This window comes from Erpetoichthys calabaricus, chromosome 3, assembly GCF_900747795.2.
Source record: "Erpetoichthys calabaricus chromosome 3, fErpCal1.3, whole genome shotgun sequence".
Taxonomy (NCBI): Eukaryota; Metazoa; Chordata; class Cladistia; order Polypteriformes; family Polypteridae; genus Erpetoichthys; species Erpetoichthys calabaricus.
The window spans coordinates 286,747,873-286,771,710 of NC_041396.2; the positions used below are offsets into that span (position 1 = coordinate 286,747,873).

At 39.4% G+C, this 23,838-nt stretch overlaps 1 protein-coding gene across 1 annotated transcript in view; it reads right to left on the reverse strand.

The window, feature by feature from the left end:
- The window catches only part of LOC114644555 (prostaglandin D2 receptor 2), a 146,514-nt gene that overhangs the window by 122,284 nt on the left and 392 nt on the right, over positions 1-23,838 (reverse strand). The gene's annotated exons all lie outside the window — the stretch shown is intronic.

A 23,838-nucleotide genomic window follows, 5' to 3' on the forward strand; every position in this document is an offset into this window, starting at 1 on the left:
ATACTTTAGAAGGCCAAGGAAGGCGTGGGCGGCCACTTGGCTTAGGTCTCCTGAACTTTGACCATTTGCAGCATAATCTTGGACTCCCATAAATGTATTTTCTCCAGGGATGCAGATGACTGGAATTTGTACTGTCCTCTCCTCTACTGTGAAATGTTTGTGTCTCAAGAATTATAAAAAAAATAAACATATATTGTTAGGCTAACTATACCATAGTTTCCTTGCTATATTTCTACCAGCTGTACATTACTCAGGATTTCTTTCCAGGGCTTAGCAAATGCGTCATGCGAAGGGAATCATTATTTGATAGCACATTCAGTTGTTAGGAGGTCTTTTCATAAATTAAAATTATTAATAGCAAAAGTGGACGTGAACTAACAGATACAAGTTTCTGCAATAAATTAATTCTTGTGAGAGCCAACAACTGAGCTGATATTAAAAGTTTGTACAGAAGCACAGCTTTTTCATTGAAAATTGCTCCCTTATGAGTGTCTGAACATGGCTGTATTTTGCCATTCATGTAAAGTTTTATAATTAAACCATCTTTTGGAGTAACTGTTTTAATGTTAATATTTGTCATTAACACATGCTATATTATCTGGATTCATAGTCACAACAAGATTTTATTTGGTCCGTTGTATGAATCACTACTGAAAATTCGGTCCAATGATAAAAAGAATTGTCCATTCCTCAAATAAGCAGGCCAAAAGATGGATGAATGAATAGATGGAGGGGTGGATGGATGGATTATGACTGAAAATGTTACATTTCTATTTATTTATGGTGCACTCCCCTCAGATCTCAAGGACACGATCAGTTTATAAGGCAATTCTTAATTAAGAAAATACATTTAAAAAACTGACAAAATGAGAGGAGACTATTCGTTTATAACATTAAAACAATCCAGTCCTATCCACTTAATTCTTCTAAAGTTACAACAAGTCTAGTTTTGAAAGCCTCTAAACTTCTACTGTCTACCACACTACTTGGTCACTTATTCCATGTGTCTATCGTTCTCTGTTTAAAGAAAAAACTTCCTAATGTTTGTGAGAAATTTACTCTTCAAAATTTTCCAACTGTGTCCCCACATGTCTCCTCTTAATCTTCTTTTGCTTAAACTGAAAAGACTCGGCTTGTGATTGTGCGGATCGGTTCCACGGTACTGGTTGTGTCCCAGGAGCCTTTTGAACCTGCTACTGCCGATTACACAACTGAAGGATGAGCCCGGCAAATTAGGATACTCACTCAAAGCAAGGGTTGGGTGCAAAAGTGAACATTGTGCTTTTATTAAAACCATCAAAAAACATATAGTGTCCAAAAAGTGCAGCGGTGTGTGCTTAAAAATCAGAATTAAAAAACAAGAGTAAACCAGCAGTCATTGGATCCTTCATGCTCTGTTTACAAGACCAGCACAACTCCCTTTTCATCTCACCCATTGCTCGCTCAGCAGGCAGAGACACTAGCAGCAGCAGTCCACACCTTCCAACCCCCGTCTTAGCTGCCTTAAGCAGTATTAGCCAGACCACCCGGGGTAGGTTGTCCTCTCGTCTTCCTTCTCACTCCCCTGCCGTACCTTGGATCCCTGGGGTAGGAATCCCTTCTGGATAACACCCACTCCACCAATATTCAGAGGGAACAATCCAGCCTTAGAGTGCCAATCCTTTGCTCCTTAATGGGGCACACACCTGCACTGCCCTTCACCACACTGGCTAGCTGACTTGTTTTGCCTCTTGTCCTCGATGCTGTTTTCACGGCTCTGTTCTTCCTTTTCTTTCTTGTTCTTTTTCTTTTCCTTCCATTTCTGCTATGCTGGATAATTTTTATCTTCCACTACAGGCACAACATCTCAATCGCGACCTGCTGAAAGCCAAAGAAGCAATTAAGACAGAACACCCTTCACGTGTAGGCGTGCTCTATCACAATCACCCACCAACTCCCAGCAGCTGCGTGAACACGCACACCCATGGAGATTGAGCCAGCAAATTTAATTATCTATTTATAAGAAACTGACCAGCTGCTTCACCACAATCCCACTATACCGCACAGATATTTTAATCATAATTCATCCTCTGCACAGTAGTCTGGGAATCAGCCTATTTGCACTTCTCTGGACTTTTTCTAGCACTGCTATGTCCTTTTTGTAATATACAGACCAAAATTGTTCACAGTACTCAAGATGACGCCTCACTAGTGTGCTATAAAGCTTGAGCAGAACCTCCTTGGACTTTTACTCCATACGTCAAAGCGCTATATAACCTGACATTCTTCTTGTCTTCTTAATGACTTCTGAACACTGTCTGGCAGTTGATAGTATCGTGTCCACTACGACTCCTAAGTCCTTCTCATAAAATGTACTTTCAATTTTCAGACGTTCCATTGTGTATTCAAACCTAACATTCCTTCTTCCTATGTGTAATACTTTACATTTACTTACATTAAATTTCATTTGCCACTAATCTGCTCAAGCTGGTACACTGTCCAAGTCCCTCTGTAATGATTCACTGGATTCTTGATTATATTCCAATCCACTCTGCTTGGTATCATCTGCAAACTTGGCCAGCTTGTTACTTATATTCCTATCCAGATCATTTATATGTATTAAAAACAGCAGGGTCCCTAGCATTGAGCCCTGCTGGACACCACTCTTAACTTCATCTGCTTCTGATAAGGTTCCTTGCACCATCACTCCCTGCTTCCTGTATCTGAGCTAATTCTGCAGCCATCTACACACAAGACCCTGAACTCCCACTTCTTTTAGATTGATGCACAACCTCTCATGTGACACCTATTCAAATGCTTTCTGAAAGTCAAGATAAATAATATCATATGCTCCATTTGTCATTTGCTTAGCTAAAGGATAAGCTGTCCCACTTTCTCATACAGATATTTTTAAAGGTTTCTGTTTCAACTCCATGGCTTAGTAGTTTGTTTCAGCTTCCTATAACTATGCGGGAAGAAGTGCTTCCTGCCTTCAGTCCTGAATACATTTCCACTTAATTTCCACTGGTGTTACTGAATATGTGATTCAACCTCAAGCTGGAAGAATCCCACTGTATCTACCGTATCATTGCCTAAGTATTTTGAAGACCTGGATTTGGTCTCCATACGGTCTATCACAGTAGGACATCTACTTTAGTCCTAGGAAACACTTTGTTGTTCTCCTCAGCACGGCTTCAAGTGCTTTTTGTGGTGTCTTGATGAGAATCACACACAATATTCCAGATATAGTCTCATTAATGCTTTATGTAGTCTGACCATAATGTTCTTTGATTTTACAGTTAATCGTTTTTTCAATGCAACCTAATATTTTATTTGCTTTTTTAATTGCTTCTGCAAATTGCTTATATGATGAGAAATTTGTATGTCAACATAAACTTCTAAATCCTTTCCAAAGGTTTCTTTCAGTAGGTCAGTGTCACCATCTTGTATTTATAATGAATGTTCCTTTTGTCCATACATAGCACTTTTCTACATTAAACCACATGTTCAAAATGATCACCCAGTTCTGAAGCTTTCCATGTCTTTTTGAATTAACAAGTTATAAGTTAGTGTGGTGTGTGCTTTAGGGTCCCAATACTGAGGTGAGAAACAGATGTATATAATTGAGTAAGCAATAAAACAGGAGCTGAACTTTGCTGGAACACATTGCTTGCAACAAGAGGAAGACAACATAAATGAGAGAGAGAGACTCCTTGATAAGCTTATGTTGATTCATGTCACTTACAATGATTTGCGTTTTTGTTGGGGTAGAATGTTAGATAAAGATCTTTGCCTGTTAACTAAATAAACTCAATCACTTGAATTGCCACAAGTCATCCTATTATCTGCCAATCATAATATTTTTTTATTGTAAGAGATTTTACAAAAAAGAATTTTAAAAATACTATGATCAGTGAACTGCCCTTTTGCAATAGTACACAACTGAGTGACCTGACGTCTGTGTAATCGGAGTACAGGACATCAAGATATGACTGAGCCTTGAATGGCCTTGTCTCTCATCCAGGGTTAGCTCATGCCATGTACCTGACTACTACAAACATATACTTAGATTAAGCAGTTCATAAAATTATTTGATGGATGGATGGATGAGTGTTTACTATGCCCATTTGCACAAATAACCTTACAGGGCAATATTTTCTAGGAATTTCTCTAGGGTGTTATATCAACAGGCGTAACAAAGTGAATGCAATATCAGCACAATATACAATAAATGTATATAAGATGAAGCCTATTATGACAAAATCTACATGCCATAAGAAGAGTTTTTTTTCTTCTCACTGCCATACATTTAGTGATATGAATAGGCATGGGTTGTAGTTAATCTAGTGCTAAAGTTTTTTGTGACTATAAAGTTTAATCCATTTCAGTTCAATTCAATTCAATATCACACGATCACATTATATACATCACTAGATAATACGTTATAAGAAAATTGTACAAAACAAAAATATATAAAACAATTTGCCAATGTAGAATTGCAGTCATGTTCAGTAATATCTGCCTTAATCAAAGGATAAGTCTCTGTGTGTCTGTCCCATTGCTATGCCTCTGCCATTCCAAAAGATGGCATATCACAATCATTTTTATTAATAAAATGCATTGCATTTGCTATTCCAGATGTGGACACATTTATTGGTACGGTTACAGCTCCTTGATAAAGTGCTGTCTGCCTCCTTAAAAGTGATTAAATAAAAAGCCATTGTCCCCTGTATACCTGCATGCTTTTGATATGTTATCGAGTAAGGCAAAGCAAGTGTGAAATGGAGAAGTCTTCACTCTGCTGTTTGGTATCATCCTGTGTGCAACACTGAACATGAACCAGAGAAAGCAAAGGAGAGAGTTGTCTGAGGAGATCAGAAAGAAAATGATAGACATGCCTGTTAAAGTCAAAAGCTAGAAGACCTTCTCCAAGCAGGTTGATTTTCCTGCGACAACAGTTACAAATAGAGTGGAACCTCGGTTCACGAATGTCTCGGTACACGTACAAATTGGTTTACGACCAAAACGTTCGCCAAAATTTTGCCTCGGTTCACGACCACACACTTGGTATACGAACAAGCCAGGTTCCCTTTCGGTTTGTACATGTTCAGTCTCTCCCTGTGCATTTATTGTACAGCGAGCAAGAGAGAGAGAGAGAGAGCACGACACACACACACGCAGAGGCAGCACGAGAGACAGAGGCACACACACAGGCAGCTCGAGACAGAGAGAGCCCGCACACACACACAGGAGCGAGAGTGACGCGCGCACACACACAGGAACGTGGGCGAGAGAGACGCACGCACACACACAGGAGCGTGCGGGAGAGAGGCACGCACATACATACAGGAACGCACTACAGAGACACACACAGGCACTCCAGGCTCGCAAAAGAGAGACGCACGCACACACACAGGCGCGCGCGAGAGAGAGAGAGGGAGGGAGGGACGCATAAGGTAGAGAAGGCTTGTGTTTTGTTTTCAGTTCTGTTTACAGCGATCGGTTCGTAGCCTGCATTGTTGCAATGTTACTTTTCTTGGTGGTTTATTAAATTACGGATTTTTCAAGTTTTCATTTTTTCCCCTGTGCTTAAAACTCATTAAAAAAAAAAAGTGTTTTTAGCGAGCGGTTCCTAGCACTATAGCAGGAACTATTGCAGTGTTAGTTTTCTCTGTTGTTCAAGGTTTTCTCAGTGTTATTCAATGTTTTTACATTTAGTTTACTATTACGCTGTGCATTCTATGGTATAATTAACTATATTTGTGCTTAAAAACTAAAAAAATATATATTTACATACAGTTCGTATGGTCTGGAACGGATTAATTGTATTTACATTTTTCCTATGGGGAGAAATTGCTTCGGTTCACGACCAACTCGGTTTACGACCAGAGTTTTGGAATGAATTATGGTCGTGAACTGAGGTTCCACTGTACTGTTAAGATGCTGAAAGGTCAATGTGTCTGTAGCCAACCTCTCTGGACTCAGCTACAAGGGGAAAATTGGCCCCAGAATGGGCAGAAGGATAGTGAGAACAGTAGAAAAAAAAGCCAAGGACAACTTCCAAAGTGATTTGAGCTGAACTGCAAGGTCAAAGTCCAATAGTGACTGATTGCATTATTTGTCACTTTTTTAGTGACAGTGGGACCAAAGGAAAAAGAGGGACTCCATTGTTGAAAGAAAAACCATAAAAAAGCCAGACTGAAATTTGCTAAAATGCATATTGACAAGCCATAATGCATCTGGGAGAATGAATTTATCATTCCTAAGGATGGCACATCACAAACATTAACACTGTTTTTTACGAATCCCATACCAAAGGGAATATAACAGAGACGTATGCATTGCATGGTGCTCTGCAAATGTTACCACTGGTGTCTAGACATGTAACACAACTAATAGAAAAGTAAGTGTTTATAAATTAAAGAAAAGTTACATTTCATGAAGGAGTTTGGAGATAAGACAGAGACAAAGATGAATCAGAGACTGTGTTTGATTAAACAGAGTGACTGCAATAGGATATTTGTGGAGTAGTTCTTGCTTTTAATGACCAGCGATAGTAATATTTGGAAAGGATGGTTGCCTGGGTGTGTGTCATCTCTACTTTCCCTGTACATTTCTTGACCCATAAAGTGTACAGGTCCTTAATAAAATCAAACAGTTCTTATCAGGGCTGTGAAAATACTCTAAGGTGCTTCTGGTCATGAGCCATACACAGTGGCAAATCATATGAAATATACTACACTATACTGCATTTCTTTTTTCATTTTTCTTTTAGCAAATCAGCTAAGGACGGGTACTCACTATATGATTTTAGCCCAACATGTTTATCAAATCAGCTGAAAATCACAACAACTCAACAACAACATTTATATAGCACATTTTCATACAATTGGTGTAGCTCAAAGTGCTTTAGAAGATGAAGAAAATGTCATTGAAGAAAGTCATCGAAGGTCGCAAAGTCATTACTTAGCAAGGTGTGAGATTTGCTCCGACATGATTTGAGTGCCTTATAAGCTCCCAATGGCTTTTTGTCCAAAAACGTTAGGTACTGTTGTCTTGAGTTCTTCAGGTTTTGAGTGGTCATACAAGCTGACTCATTGACCAATCAGGAAATGACTCAGTGTTCATGCTTCTGCAAGCATTTCTTTAAAATACCTGTGGACGTACGGGAGAAGAGACTGGTCCAATTGAAGGCAACAAAGCTGTCAACTATATGATATTTCTTCTGAGAAATATTATGATTGGTTATTCAAAGAAGAAATACTAAGGAACATTGCCTAACAGCTGCGATTTCCTGGTAGCACTCCATGCTTGTGGTTATAATAGATTAGCATACAGGTGATTCAGAAAGCATTCTGGTCCCTTCACCGTTTCACATTTTGTGCTATAATCATTTAAATTCAGTTTCTTTCCACATCAATCAGCACTCAACACCATAGAATGACAAAGTGAAAATGTAATTTTAGAACTTTTTGCACATGTATTAAAAATCCCTAAAAAAAACTGAAATATTCTGTTAACACAGGCATTCGTACCCCTTACTCAGTACTTAGTTTGAGCCCCTTTAGGATTTTCTGCCATTTTTCTCTGCAGTTCCTCTCAAGTTCTGTCAGATTGGATGGAGATCATCAATGGATAGATATTTTCAGGTTTATCAAGACATACTGTATTTGATTGGGTTCAAGTCTGGGCTCAAAGACATTTAAAAAGCCACTGTACTGTCTTTGCTTTTTGCTTAGGGTCATTGTCCTTTTGGAAAGTGAACGGCCAGAGCGCCTGGGAGTAGGTTTTCATGAAGGATGTCTCTGTATTTTTTTCTGTTCAGCTTTGTCTAGTCTCTTAGTCTCTTCCACTGAGAAATAACCCCACACCCCCCCCCCCCACCCCACCACCACAATTCACAATTAAAATGGTATTGAACAGACAGATGGGTGATGCCTGGTGTCCTCCAGATATAACTCTAATTTTGGTTTCATCAGACCACAGAATTTTGCTTCTCTCAGTCTGAGAGTCTTTTAGGTGTATTTTTGAAAACTCCAAATAAGCTTCCATACTGCATATACAGTATGTTTTTACTGAGGAGCAGCTTCTGTTTGGTAACTATATCATAAAGCCCAGATAAGTGCAGCATTGCAGTAATGGTTGTCCCTCTGTACATTTCTCCCATCTTTACACAAGTTCCCTGTAGCCCAGCCTGAGTGGCCACCACATTTTCGTCCATCTCTCTTACTGAAGCACTTCTCCCATGACAGCTCAGTTTGACTGGGTGGCCAGTTCTGGAAATAGTCATGGTTGTTCCAGGCTTCTTTCACTTAAGAATTATGATGAGAACCTTCAATACTGTAGGAATTTTTTGTAGCCTTCCCCAGATCTGTGCTTTGACACAATCCTGTCTCTGAGCTCTGCAGGCAGTCAACCCCATGGATTGGTTTGTGCTCAACCCTGGACCTTCTATAGAAAGGTGTGTGACCTTCCTAAGCATGTCCAATCAATTGAACTGGCCACGGGTGGACTAGGAAAAAAGGTATGGAAAAATTTCAACGATGGTCAACAGAATGGGACGCACCTGAGCCAAGTTTCAAGTGTCATAGCAAAGGGTCTGAATATGTGTGTCAATGTCAAATTTCAGTTTTTTATTTTTTAATAAATTTGTAAAATTTTCTAAAATCCTGTTTTTGCTTTGTCATTCTGGGGTACTGAATGTTGCTTGATGTGAAGAAGAAATTAATTTAAATAATTTTAGCACAAGGCTGCACCACAGAAAAATATGAAAAAAGTGAAGGGGTCTCAATACTTTCTGAATGCACTGTGAGTGACACATCCCTCTAGTTTTAAGATAATCGCTCCAAGGAGGTTCTACTCAAGCTTTATAACGCACTGGTGAGGCTTCATCTTCAGTACTGTGTGCAGTTTTGGTCTCCAGGCTATGAAAAGGACATAGCAGCACTAGAAAAGGTCCAGAGAAGAGCAACTAGGCTGATTCCAGGGCTACAGGGGATGAGTTATGAGGAAAGATTAAAAGAGCTGAGCCTTTACAGTTTAAGCAAGAGAAGATTAAGAGGTGACATGATCGAATTCTTTAAAATTATGAAGGGAATTAGTACAGTGGATCGAAACTGTTAATTTAAAATGAGTTCAACTAGAACATGGGGACACTTGCTAAGGGTACATTTTTGCAAATGCTTCAGAAGTTTTTTCTTCACAAAAAGAACCATACACACATGCAATAAGTTACCAAGTAGTAGTAGTAGTAGTAGTAGTAGAGCTTTATTGTCATCCTAACAATATACTTACAGTACACAGTCCTCCAGAGTCAAAAGGTGCAGTACACAAGATATATATATATATATATATATATATATATATATATATATATATATATATATATATATATATATATATATAACTAAAAAACATATACAGTATTAAGTAATATTATGTAATCCAGAGAGTGTGTGGAGTAAAGAGTCCAGTGTGGAGGAGGGCAGCATGGTGTTCAGGAGCCGGACTGCTTGGGGAAAGAAACTATTGCACAGTCTCGCAGACCTGCTCCTGATGCTGCAGAGTCGTCTTCCAGATGGAAGAGGAGTAAACAGTTGGTGGGAGGGGTGGTGGGGGTCAGCCATGATGCTATTGGCTTTATGAAGGCAGCGTGAGGTGTAGATCTCCTGCAGACTGGGTAGAGAGTTGCCAATGATGCACTCAGCAGTCCGCACAATCCTCTGAAGGGCTTTGCGGTCGGAGGCATGGCAGTTTCCATACCAGACTGTAATACAGCTGGTCAGGACGCTCTCTATGGTGCCTCTGTAGAAGGTGGTAAGTATGGGTTTAGGGAGGTGCACCTTCTTCAGTCGTCGCAGGAAGTAAAGACGCTGCTGGGCTCTTTTTGTAAGATAGTTGGTGTTTTTGGTCCAGGACAGGTCCTCTGTGATATGAACACCTAGGAACTTGGTGCTCTTCACTCTCTCTACTGTGACGCCATCAATGTTGAGTGGGAGATGGACAGCCTTTGTCTTCCTGAAGTCAACAATCAACTCTTTTGTCTTTTCAACATTAAGAGACAGATTATTGTCTTTACACCAAAGTGCCAACCGTTCCACCTCTTCTCTATACGCTGCTTCATGGTCGTTCTCAATGAGTCCCACTACTGTAGTGTCATCGGCGAACTTGATAATGTGGTTTGTGTCAGAGTTGGAGGTGCAATCATGGGTCAACAGCATGAAGAGTAGCGGGCTCAACACATAACCCTGGGGGGCACCTATGCTCAGTGTGATGGTGTTAGATCTTTTATTCCCAATCTGTACTGTTTGAGGTCTTTCAGTGAGAAAGTCCAGAGTCCAGTTGCAAGTGGAGGTGTTGAGTCCGAGCAGATCCAGTTTACTGATCAGCTGCCTGGGAATGATAGTATTGAATGCTGAGCTGAAATCAATGAACAGCATTCTTACATGTGCATTGCGGTGATCCAAATGTGACAGGATCAGGTGGAATACCATTGAAATTGCATCGTCAGTTGATCAATTTGATTGATATGCAAACTGTAGAGGGTCCAGTTTCAGGGGCAGCTGATTCTTTATGTGACTCAAAACTAACCGCTCAAAGCACTTCATAATGATTAGTAGTGGGCAGCTTTCTATAGTAGCAAAGTAGAAATATACTGTACTGTTACTGTACTGCAGTATGTTTTGAAAATATCATTAATTTACTTGAGTGTCAGATTTTCTGTGTACGTTCACATTAGCTTTTCTACATTTTCAAATGATTGTGAAATATTTTGACACCATCATTACTGCAATATTAAATCATCAAGAACACGTGGAAACAGTTGGGAACTTGTTAAGGGTAAATTTTGCACAAACATTACAAAGTTTTTCTTTACACAAAGAACGATAGACACTAGGAATAAGCTACCAAGTAGTGTGGTAGACAGTAAGACATTGGGAACTTTCAAAACTCGACTTGATGCTTTTTTTGGAAGAAATAAATGGATAGGACTGGCGAGCTTTTTTTTGGCTGAACGGCCTGTTCTCATCTAGAGTGTTCTAATGTTCTAATGGTAACCAAGCTGGTGTTGGTGGTGTACTTAACTATATTTAGCCTTCTGTTAGAACAGAAATACTAGAGCATTCTTCAACAGCAACAACAATGTATTTCTTGTATAGCCCAAAATCACAAAAGGAATACCTCAATGTGCTTTAACAGGACCTATTTCTTGACAAACCTTCCCCCCCAGCCTTGGCTCCCTAAGAAGACAAAAAACCTTTGTATGGAAACACAATGGAAGAAATCTTGGGAATGGCAATTCAGAGAGAGACCCCTTTCAGGTAGGTTGGGCTAGCAAAAAATGGGGTAAATACAACACACACACAAAAAAAGAAAGTAATCCTCTTCACAGAGTTCGATGGCCGATCTTCACGGTATCAAACTGCATGTTTGCCATAAAGTCTCACCCAATGATCTCTTAATGCAATCGTTTACAAGTGACAACAATAAAATGGCATGGCATATGCCCGCTTCCCATCAGTGAACAATTCAACCAAGGCATTGGACGTGTTAGGAACTCTCAATGTCCTAAAAAATGAGAAAACCACATAGTGTACTTATACCGTAAATCTTTATGTCTGCTTATTGTTTATTTCACTTTCTTAATGGGCGCCAAAGCAGAATGTACAGAAAGCAGTTGTAATTTTACTTCATTTTTTTTTGTTTGTTTTTGTGATCCCACTGGTGACTGCAGATGTACAGTTGCAGCCATCAACATGCAAACAAAGATTGTGATGTCTAGTGTTTTATGTTTAGGCGTTTTGGTGCCTGTACCCTTGGGCACTTGTTCGATTGTCCATATGGCCAATCCAGTCCTGGTTCCTTCTTTGAATATAGTACATGAATCACTTTTTACAGAAAGCACACAAAAGATCAAGACAATCAGGTGCTCTCAAAATGATTTAAATACAAGACGAGCAGGTCAGAAATGTCTTGAATATGACCAGAGTTTTGCAAAAGTCTAGTCTATGTATTTGTATTTTATATGTCTGATATGCTACAAAGGATATTGGCCTGTCCTGCCCAGTGAGTGGTGCTGCCAGGATAGGCTCCAACCCCTGCACTCTGATCAAGTAGTTTTGACATACATTGTTTTGAATCTACTTCACTTTATTATCGAAAACCTAGCAGATTCTGATGATGTTAATGTACATTTTTTAAAATTGGAGTAGACTGTGATTTTTCTCTTACTCATATTTGCACTGTATGTTGACTATTATTTTATTTTTTCGATTAGAGATCTACATTAACAGTCTATTGTCTCTAGTTTGGCTTAACATGGCTATAATTAGAAATTGTTTAACCGCATAAGTACTGGTTTTATTTCAACGACTAGCTGTGCTGCTCTTCTAAGGTTGAAATCTAAATAATCAACATAGACATCATTGTTAATGTTTGCAGTGCTCCATCTATTGGAACGTATTTTGTAATGCATGCATTAGTAAAATGCATTGCATTTGTCATTCCAAAAGATGACACATCACACACATTTGTAGTCATAAAATGCATTACTGCAACTATTTGTGATGCATCACCTATTGGAATGACAACTGCAATGCATATGTCCCTGTTATATGCCATTTGGTATGAGATTTATAAAAGCAGTGTTAATGTTTGTAATGTACCATCTATTGGAATTAGAAATGAAATGCATTTTATGACTACAAATGTGTGTGATGTGCCATCTGTTGGAATGACTAATGCAATGCCTATGTCTCTGTTATATGCCATTTGGCATGGGAGTTGTAAAAGCACTATTAATGTTTGTAATGTGCCATCCATTGTAATGACAAATGTAGTTCATTTTCTTATTACAAAGGTGCGTGATGCACCTTCTGTTGGAATGTTAAATGCATGTGTCTTTGTTATAACCATGTGATGTTGGGTTTGTAAAAGCAGTGTTAATATTTTTAATGCACCATCTATTGAAATAAGAAGTGCAATGCATTTTATTACTAAAAGTGGTTGTGATGCGCTTTCTGTTGGAATAATAAATTAAATGCAAATGTCTTTGTTCTAAGCCATGTGATGTGGGATTTGTAAAAGCAGTGTTAATGTTTGCATTTGTCAATTCAACAGATGGCATTTCACAATGCATTTTCTTACTACAAATGTTTGTAATGCAACATCAATTGGAATAACAGACATAGCTACCTAATGGGTACACATGGAGTTATTTTTTTATTAAGGTGGATATATAAAGTGTCATACTGGTTTAATGTATTTGTTGTGACTACATGCAGCTCTATCCCCAAAAGGATCATGACGCTTTTACAGGCCTGAGGAAGAACTTATATTGTCTGAAACATGTTGGCCAGGCTTCAGTTAGAATAGCGGTATCTACTGCAGCTTTTTGCACAAAATTGCAACTGTAGAATAGCGGACTGCTGACATGGACTTGGGTCATTAAATGAATTTCCCAATATTTTGGTTTCAGTTTTGTTTAATGAAATATATAATGTATTAAAGTTTTTTTTTTCTTTATTATTTACATGGATTTGTGTTTCTTTGTGCCAGTCCCAAGCCCGGACAAATAGGGAGGGTTACGTCAGGAAGGGCATTCTGTGTACAATATTGCCAAATCAATATGCGGACAATATGATCCGCTGTGGCAACCCCTAATGGGAGTAGCCAAAAGAAGAAGAAGAAGAAGATCCTATTTAAAAGATATTGGAGTGTTTGTGTCAATAATATACTGTCACTTGCCAATACACTTGAAAATCAGTTTCAGAAAAGAAGCAGAGGAATATAAGGCCCAGTAAGCAAGCATCTGTCGGTCCACTGTCTGTTTTGGGGAGGCATAACACCAGTCAGCACAGCATGGGCAGCAATTAGCAGAAAGAGTTGTCAGATGATGGCCCACTGTTCACTTCCTGGTGGCTGGCTGCTCAGAAGTTAGCGGATCATCAGTGGCTCGTAGTTGCTGGAACGCTAGTGGTAACCATCCAGCAGGTTAGCATCGGTCTTCTGCTGGCTAGAGGAGTACCATTATAGCTGGTGGCACTGGCAGCATGTATTAACAAAATGTTCATTGATCATGCCTAAATAGCTAAAGACATCATTTGGTCTTAGTTTTGGTAAATTACTTTAAGGTTAAAACAAAACAGCTATGCAATTTACGCCGATATGTTCCCCCTATAAGAGTGTATTAATATTTTTCTTTCAATCTGATGTGAACTAATGAAGTTGTTTTAACAGCAGGTAAGAGACCTAATATTAGGCCAACTTATCAGCAAAAATGGGTCACTGAAAATGTTAAGTGAAACGAACATTAATGATAAACCAAAGATAAACTACAATTTTAAAATATTGTGTTTTAATACACATCAAAATTACTTACTGATGCACTTAAATATTCTTTGGGGAACAACACTATTTGAACTCAAGCATTTCACTGAGAGCCAAAACGTTCTACTGACAGTCTGAAAGGAGCAGTTGTACACTTGCTGTACTTAGCGGAACCCCTGCAGAGTTTTCACGCTGGCGGAGAGGGGGGGTGTATTTATTCCGTGGAGTTTTTGCACTGGCGACGAGCACTGAATAGGTAGGCGGGACGGTTCTGATTTTTTTTTTTTTTTTAACGGACATGCTTCAATTATAAATATCTTTTGTGGACAGTTGGCAACCCTGACTGGACCTGACAACAAAAGTCTCAGAAATGCCACCTGGGATGTGCCCAGATGTTTTCAGCACCTAGAGATGCCTCTTTATGCTCTCGACCAACCAAATATTTCAGCAGTTCAGGTCATAACAGGTCTCATTCAGCTAAAGAATGTTCCATTTGTTGGCAGCAAAGTTCGAAACTTCAACTAACCATTTACAGACGAGAGCGCCACTGTTATTTACAGTACATCAAGAAGGCTTATTCACTAAAAGTTAGAAGCATGTTTTTACAAAAGAACAAAGTGAAGAAAAGTCAATTGAACACATTAAAGTTTCATTGCATTTTTTACAAATAAGAGTCAACCCATAAATGCATGGGGAGAACTTTCAAAACTGGTGCAGACCCTGGCACTATGAAGCAGGATTAATGACTCTGTGTTACCTGCCAAAGAAAGCATAAAAGAAGGTCTACAAGCAGCAGTGCCAGAGGGCTCGAAGACAAAAGCACGTGTCACCTAACGGTGGAAGCGGCTGCTTAAATAATGAAATAAGCTTCATTCACAGTGGAAGAATATAAGCAATCTTAAGTGCATCTTTTCCAGTTATTAATGCCTAGCTATCTAGATGAACAGAAACAGCAATTCACATCTGAGCATCAACAGTCAGGGTATGCACTGCTTGACAGTGCAATTATTGCCAATTTTGGTAGCATTGCTCAGTTAGAAAAGCCATTTTTGGTGTTGTTTTTCAGATTCATATTAGAAGGTTCATGACTAGCTGCTTTGGTCAGAAAATGGATCCAACTTGGACACAGATCCCAAAAGCACAAGGAGGAGAGAATTTGAGAGACACAATTTGACAAACTCATATCAACTGATTGTTTTGTGCTAACCAGAAGGTCCATTTTAGACCAAATCGGAAGAACAATGATGAAAACCTGCCAGCAGTCCCAGTACCTCCAAGATTTAATAAAAGTAAGGTGTCTTGTTAGTTTTAACTGTTAAGTACTAAATGGTTAACATGTGATATGTTTAATTTCTATTTCTTTTTTTTCTTTTTTACCTGGATAAGGCATAATGAAGACAGCACTGCAACCTGCTAACGTGTCATTTTAACAAATTTCTCAATCGGGGTAGAAAAAAATAGCACTATCATAGTGACTGATACAACTACTCTCCCGACAAACATGAAAAGATAAAATAATGGTGTCATTACTATGGAAATATGATGTATGCATTTTGGTAACCTTGCTTTCAGCAGTTTCTCACTTATTTGGCCATAGGTATGGCATTCCTCATATTGAAGGGATTTTGTGTTTGCTCAGTACACTCGGTGTGCTCCGTAAACATTCTGCTCATTTATTCAAAAGAAAAGGTATATGCTTGCTGATGTTAGAGCAAGACATTTAAATTACACTTATTTTTTTACAGCACCCCCAGACAAATGTACAGCCCCACTGACAGAACAGCACTCTTTGCAACATGCAGGTATGTGCAGTACCTGCTTTCAAGGGGCCTGCTGCTCGGCTAGGTCTGTTTTCCAACAAATTAATTTTCAGTATTTAATGAATAAACTGGCTTGGTTCGCAATAAAAATAAAATCCTGCAGTACTTCTTTATATTCTTTGCTTTGTAACCCAATAAGTACAAGTCATCGCCAATATACTGACAACCCAATTGTGCTTTATTCACTCAGAATATTGAACCAATGTAGGAAGCATTTTAAGATATAGAATCTTTTTTCAGTGGCACCTCTGCACGAGAACCACCTTTTCCCACCCTCTCAAACATACGTAGTTTTTAACGATTGGAAATAATAATCACTTAGAGATCTGTACATAGACAACGTCTTCACATCCTACAAACAATTACACTCTAAATTTAACTTTCCAGCAACACATTTCTTTCACTATCTTCAAATAAGAATCTTTGTTAAACAAAACCTACCCAATTTTCCTGACCTCCCAACTACAGTAATCCCTCCTCCATCGCGGGAGTTGCGTTCCAGAGCCACCCGCAAAATAAGAAAATCCGCGAAGTAGAAACCATATGTTTATATGGTTATTTTTATATTGTCATGCTTGGGTCACAGATTTGCGCAGAAACACAGGAGGTTGTAGAGAGACAGGAACGTTATTCAAACACTGCAAACAAACATTTGTCTCTTTTTCAAAAGTTTAAACTGTGCTCCATGACAAGACAGAGATGACAGTTCTGTCTCACAATTAAATGAATGCAAACATATCTTCCTCTTCAAAGGAGTGCGAGTCAGGAGCAGAGACTGTCATAAAGACAGAGAAGGCAAACAAATCAATAGGGCTGTTTGGCTTTTAAGTATGCAAAGCACCGCCGGCACAAAGCTGTTGAAGGCGGCAGCTCACACCCCCTCCGTCAGGAGCAGAGAGAGAGATAGAGAGAGAGAGAGGCAGAGAAAAACAAACAAGCAAAAATCAATACGTGCCCTTCGAGCTTTTAAGTATGCGAAGCACCGTGCAGCATGTCGTTTCAGGAAGCAGCTGCACAAAAGATAGCAACGTGAAGATAATCTTTCAGCATTTTTAGACGAGCGTCCGTATCGTCTAGGTGTGCAAACAGCCCCCCTGCTCAATCCCCCTACGTCAGGATCAGAGAAAGTCAGCGCAAGAGACAGAAGAAAAGTAAGATGGGTAGCTTCTCAGCCATCTGCCAATAGCGTCCCTTGTATGAAATCAACTGGGCAAACCAACTGAGGAAGCATGTACCAGAAATTAAAAGACCCATTGTCCGCAGGAATCCGTGAACCAGCAAAAAATCCACTATATATATTTAAATATGCTTACATATAAAATCCGCGATGGAGTGAAGCCGCGAAAGGAGAAGCGCGATATAGCGAGGATCACTGTACCTCTATTCCGGAAGAAATATTGATCAGACTTGAGGACTCAGACAGCATTTCCGTAATATATAAAAACATTTTAAAGTCCCTCCCTTTCAAAGATCTCAGAGTGCAGTGAGAAAAGGACTTCTCACTCAATATCTCAGAAAAGGAATGGAAGGTAGCAATGCACAGAATTCACTCGAGCTCCATATGCGCAAAGCATAGAATTATTCAACTTAAAAATATATATTGAGCACATCTGCCTCGCTTAAAATTGTCCAAAATGTTTCCAGGGCAAGATCCAACATCCAAACGTTGCAATCAAGTTCCAGCCTCACTGGGTCACATGTTTAGGGTGTGCACCAAATTAACATCATTTTGGACTAAAATCTTTAAATGCCTTTCAGACAGCCTCGGTGTCACAATCCCTCCTAACCCATTAACAGCTGTGTTTGGTGTTCCTCCAGATGGGCTTAAAGTGGAGAAGGACAAACAAACTGTGATTGTCTTTACTACACTATTGGCACATAGGCTTATCTTGCTTAACTGGAAGAATCCTAACTCACCTCTTCTAAGTCAGTGGGTAACTGATGTTACTGTATATACTATTTGATATTGGAAAAAAATCTAATTCTCACTTAGAGGATCTGTACAAAACTTTCTCAAAACCTGGCAGGATCTGATCGATAAAATTTCAGAATAAACATTAGTACTAGGGTGTTGTACCGTGTTAGCCATTATGAATGCAGAGAAAAGCCAAGCAAAATGACACCTTTTATTGGCTAACTAAAAAGATTACAATATGCAAGCTTTCGAGGCAACTCAGGCTCCTTCTTCAGGCAGTAAACATTTAAAGCATTGAGGAAGCAGATTCTCTCACTTCTCTCTCTCTCTCTCTCTCTTTATTCTATTTATTTTTATTCATTTACTTATCTAAATATTTTTACTTTTATTAAAGTTTTACTCTGCTGACCTAGCTCTTTTTCCCATGGGTGGGGGTCAATTTGTTTTGAACCTAGTTTTCTTAAACGTGACTTGCTTGTATGGAATGTTATTTGATTTTAATCAAACTAGTAAAATGTTAAAAAAAACATTAATAAAGAATAAACTGATTATGTAGTTAAGTAAACATTTGCCCTCACAGTATTGGATTTTGTTTTTCAGGTTTGTGTCGTGCTTTATGGACCCCATCACCAAGAATGACACTTCACCTGGAGTAAATTCTACAGTGATGTATGCAAGCTTGCATGGATATTATAACATTTTCATATGCTGTGAGAAAATGTTTTTGAAATTCTATGGAAATACATTGATGTATGCATTTAGTAACATTTCTTTCACCTTACTATAATCGTCGTATTAGCTGCTAACTTATGTAATATAGCTTTAACAAGTTGAAGCAGGTCTGGACCACAGGCAATCCTAGCAGAACTTACCTGATCAGAATGCAGTTGACGCTGAGTATTGTGTACACGTAACACATAGTAGATAAAGTAGCAGTCTACTTATTTTTTTATAAATTTTGATATATCTCTTTTTACATAACAGATTACTTCAGAACAACCATGACATTGATGAGGAAGATGCAGGAGGAGCTTACCAGCAAGCTCAATAACATCATACAGATACTGGACAATATAGCAAAGACCCTGCAAATTAAAAACAATGTATACGTCGATGTGGAGCTTCCTTTTTCTCTCCCCCCTCAACACAGGGGAGTCTGAAAGAAATGGATTCCATGCTCTTTCAGGATCAGGAGCTTCAAGAGAAATTGGTAATTTCACAGTATATCTGTCAGATATTGTACGATACAATTTTTGGGATTTGACCAGCCGTTCTAAGCCATGCATGCTAAAATCTGTTGTTTTCCAACAGGGGCAATTATCTGTCAATTAAAGGAGGCCGGGCAGTCAAAAAATCATGAAGCAAATGATTCCCTGCCTAATGACAAATGCTGTTGCCCAGTTGTGTAACTGGACAGGTGTGGGAAAGAAAATCTCTTTTAAGGACCTCAACCTGAAAAACCTCACCATGGTATGTACAGTAGGTCTTTACAGCGACTAACAAGCATCAATCCTTCATGATGCTACAGTCAATCTTTTATAAGTCTGTCTTTATTATTTCAATGGTGCTCATTATTATGCTGGGTAGTTAACATACAGTAAGTTAACAACCGATTTCTGATGATGATGGCAGGGGCAATTAGGAGAAATCCCACCACAAAGGGAGGTAATGAAAAGGAAATGCAGCGGGAGGTGACTGGGTTTCTGAAAGGTGCCTCTGACAGAGATGGAGGCTTAAAATGGCAGAGAATGAACGCAGGAAAACATTTGTAATAAAATCTTTAACACTGCTTTATTTGGTTCTTGTTCTTTTACTATACCATTTTTTTCTTTTTTCTTTTTGCTGCTATCTTTGTACAGGCAGTGCAGCATGTAAAAGGAAAAGATTGTAGGAAAAATGTAAATAAACTGTACAATATATTAGTAATATCATTATTGCAGTTCTTATTGTTGTATATTCTTTGCCCTAATAAAAATATCAAGACTTTTACTAATTGTGTTGTAGTCTTGTTAAATTTTTGCCTATATGAGTGGTGCTCAATTATTGAACTTCCAACAATATTTAAGATAGAATGAAATGGCATATAGCGGCAGAAGGGTGGGTTTCTGTTGGTAAACGTTCTCCTGCTGCCCGAGGACCGACTGTCAGCCGCTCTGCTACTGCCACTAGCAGACCGCCAGGAGGCCACTGGAGCAGGGGTGGGCAGATTCAGTCCTGGAGGGCCGCAGTGACTGCAGGTTTTTGCTCCAACCCAATTGCTTAATAAGAAGCCCTCATTGCTCAAGTAACACTTCAGCTTCACTTTAGTTGTCTCGCTTGTTAAGATTTTGAACCCTTATTGCTTATTTTAGTCTTAAACAGCTGTATTCTTGGTTTTTAATCACTCCTTATTAGCAATAACATGCAAATGACAAAAGAGACCAGCATTTCTCCATTTAGCTTGTTTTCATTTACACCTGTGTGTATTTATCACACACTATTTGGTTTAATTAAATACTTGGAAGGAAAGTGCAGAGAAAAAAGTGAAGTACTGAGAATTACTCATCTGTTTTAGACTTCAAATCATTTGGGTGATATCCTTAGAAAGGAAAATAAATCTAGGATATGAGAATGACCTGATATGGCAGAGTTAAAGCACTAGATAGATAGATAGATAGATAGATAGATAGATAGATAGATAGATAGATAGATAGATAGATAGATAGATAGATAGATAGATAGATAGATAGATACTTTATTAATCCCAATGGGAAATTCACAAAAATCACAAATTCACTAGCAAGCCATGCAATTAAATAATTGACAAGGATTGGTTTTTAATTAAGCAACTGGGTTGGAACAAAAACCTGCAACCACTGCGGCCCTCCGGGACTGAATCTGCCCACCCCTGCACTGGAGGAAAATTGTGGAGGACCACTAATCGCCCGCTGGACCTCTGCTATCAGGGGGGAAATGTAACAACAGAAAAAAGTCAAAAATTTATAAAGTAAACCCATTAAAGAATCCATTTTCCAACCCGCCATATCCTATCACAGGGTCACGGGGGTCTGCTGGAGCCAATCCCAGCCCGCACAGGGGGCAAGGCAGGAACCAATCCCGGGCAGTGAGCCAACCCACCACAAGACACACACACACCAAGGACAATTTGAGGATCACCAATACACCTAACCTGCATGTCTTTGGACCATGGGAGGAAACCGGAGCACCCCTGAGGAATCCCACGCAGACACGGGGAGAACATGCAAACTCCATGCAGGGAGGACCTGGGAAGCGAACCTGGGTCTCCTAACTGCAAGGCAGCAGCGCTACCACCCGAAAAATAAGACTTTAAATAAAAATATAAACTTTCACAGCCAGTGTAAACTAAATAAATTGACCAAATAATTTAAAATTCGGGACATTTGGAGTCTACCATACTCTTTATTAAAATACAGACTAAACTCTTTACGTACTTACTGTACTTCTAAACGGGGGAAATGGAAAGAAAGGAACGGGATGACATTTAACACAATTCCATTTAACACCAAATTGATAAAGAGTAATAAATTCGGTCAATATGACGGAGCCTGCTAGTGTTAATGCTGGTTTTTAAGGCAGAATTAAAACAAAGAACCAGACTGATAAAACATAGAACAGACTCATATTAACATTTGAAAGGGTGTGCTATATCGTTACAGCTGAATGATTGGCCTTTGCCCAATGAAAACACTGCAGGTCTTACTGGTGCTGAACAGAGGACTTCAGCCTGGAGACATGAAGGCACAAGTCACGGCTTGTGTATATTTTGTAATGTCTCTATTTTTACCAATGAAAGCACAACATGCCCTAAATCAATTAGCAATACAATTATTATTTGTAGTCAGCGCAAATTTAAAATCGCGGCGGGTCGGAGCCGATAATCGCAGAATCAGGCCAAAGGCAGGAAATCAGAAACAGCTTTGGACAAAGAATCGATCTTTTATGGGGCACTCTCAAGCAAATGCCATGTTTGTAACTGAAAAGTTAAGCTATGGTGCACGTCTTCGAGGGTATGGCAGAAGCCCGACAGAGATACGTACCGGGTGCAGGACTGTAAGAAGCAGCGTTGGCATTTGTGCTATACCTTCCTTGCATTTTTCGTTTCGTTTTTATATCTGGACGGATTCTAATATTGATTTCGTCATACAAGCCTACCACTAGAACAGCAGCTATTTAAAACAACGATCATTTAAGTTATTTTTCAATTTAACATGACTACAACACCTCCCAGTCAATAAGGACTAACAAACCATCCCGCAATCAGAGGGGTCCGCTCCGCAGAGAATGTATCCTGACAACATTCCGTGGACATGATTCTGTCCTCTGACGCGTGACAGTTTGCTGATAAAAGGTAATTGTTCATTTGCATCTATATCAGCTGAAGTTCTTACCTGTCAAGCCACACCTTATCCATGGGCACGCGGAAAGCGCAGTGATTTGCATGTCTTCACTGAACTATGACTTTTTTTAATAATCGAAACGCGCTAACGCTATCGTAGTCACAGCACGACGAAAGTTGGAACAACTATGCTCTTGCTGCTAAAATTCATTTATGATCTGACTCCAGCAAGCATCAACACGCTTAAAAGAGGGCGAACAAGTATACACTGATGTCATTTAAAACTACAAGCACCCAGTGGGAAGTAACCAATTCTTAAAAGTGCCATGTCTTAATACAGTTAGTGTTACTCTTCTTATTTTTGTTTACGTACTTTTATAATGACTCAACAGTCGACTCTAGTACACGCCTCAGAGACCAAACTTGAATTCCTGACCCAGCTGCAGTTTTTTTGAAGTTCCTATGTCCACGTTTACCTAGGAAAATGCGTCGGATTACTGCCAACCTTAAATTTACCTGCGTGAATGGATGAGTGAGTGAGTTTATCCTGTTGTGAATCCTGCCGAGGCTGGCACGGAGGCGCAGTGCTAGTGCTGCTCTCTCGCAACAAGGAGTTTCCATCTGTCGCGCTGGTGCAAGAGCTTCCATTTTTGCATCTGGGGTTCCACCCTCTGTCCAAAGACATGCTGGTTGGATGAACTGGTGTCACTAAACTGGCTAGTCTGTGTGTGTTTTAAGATGAATCCATCAAGAACACGGGGACATTGTTGGAAGCTTGTTAAGGGTAAACTTTGCATAAACATTAACATTTTCTTTACACAGAATATCATAGATACTCGGAATAATTGTCCAAGTAGTGTGGTATACAGTAGTACTTTAGGGGCTTTCAAAACTCGACTTGATGTAATTTGAGAAGAATTAAGTGAATAGGACTGGAGAGTTTTGTTGGGTTGAATGACCTGTTCTCATCTAGACTGCTGAAATGTTTGTGTGTGTTCATCCTGTGATCCCGTCCAGGGATTGTTCCTGGCCTTGCGCCCCTTGCTTGCTTGTATAGGCTCTAGCTCGCTGCTCAGAATAAGCGGATTTACATGAAGGATGAATGGTGTGAGTGAGAGATCCTGTTACAAATCATTCAGAGAGCAGCACGGTGGCCCAGTGCTAGCACTGCCCTGCCTCGCAATAAGGAAAACTTGCCTGGAAGCATGAGACTGCCACAGGCGCAAATCTTACTTGTTCTTCCTTAGTTCATGTGAACTTCCTCCGTGTGCTCCGGATTCCTCCCACAGTCCAAAGACTTAAAAGTTAAGGGAGGTTTTATATTGTTTTGATCCTGATGTGTATGTTCATACCATGATAGACTGGCGCACTGTCCAGGCATTGTTCCTTGCGGCAAATGCTTTCCCTGCTTCCCTTTTCCCAGCTTCTCTGCCCTCGAT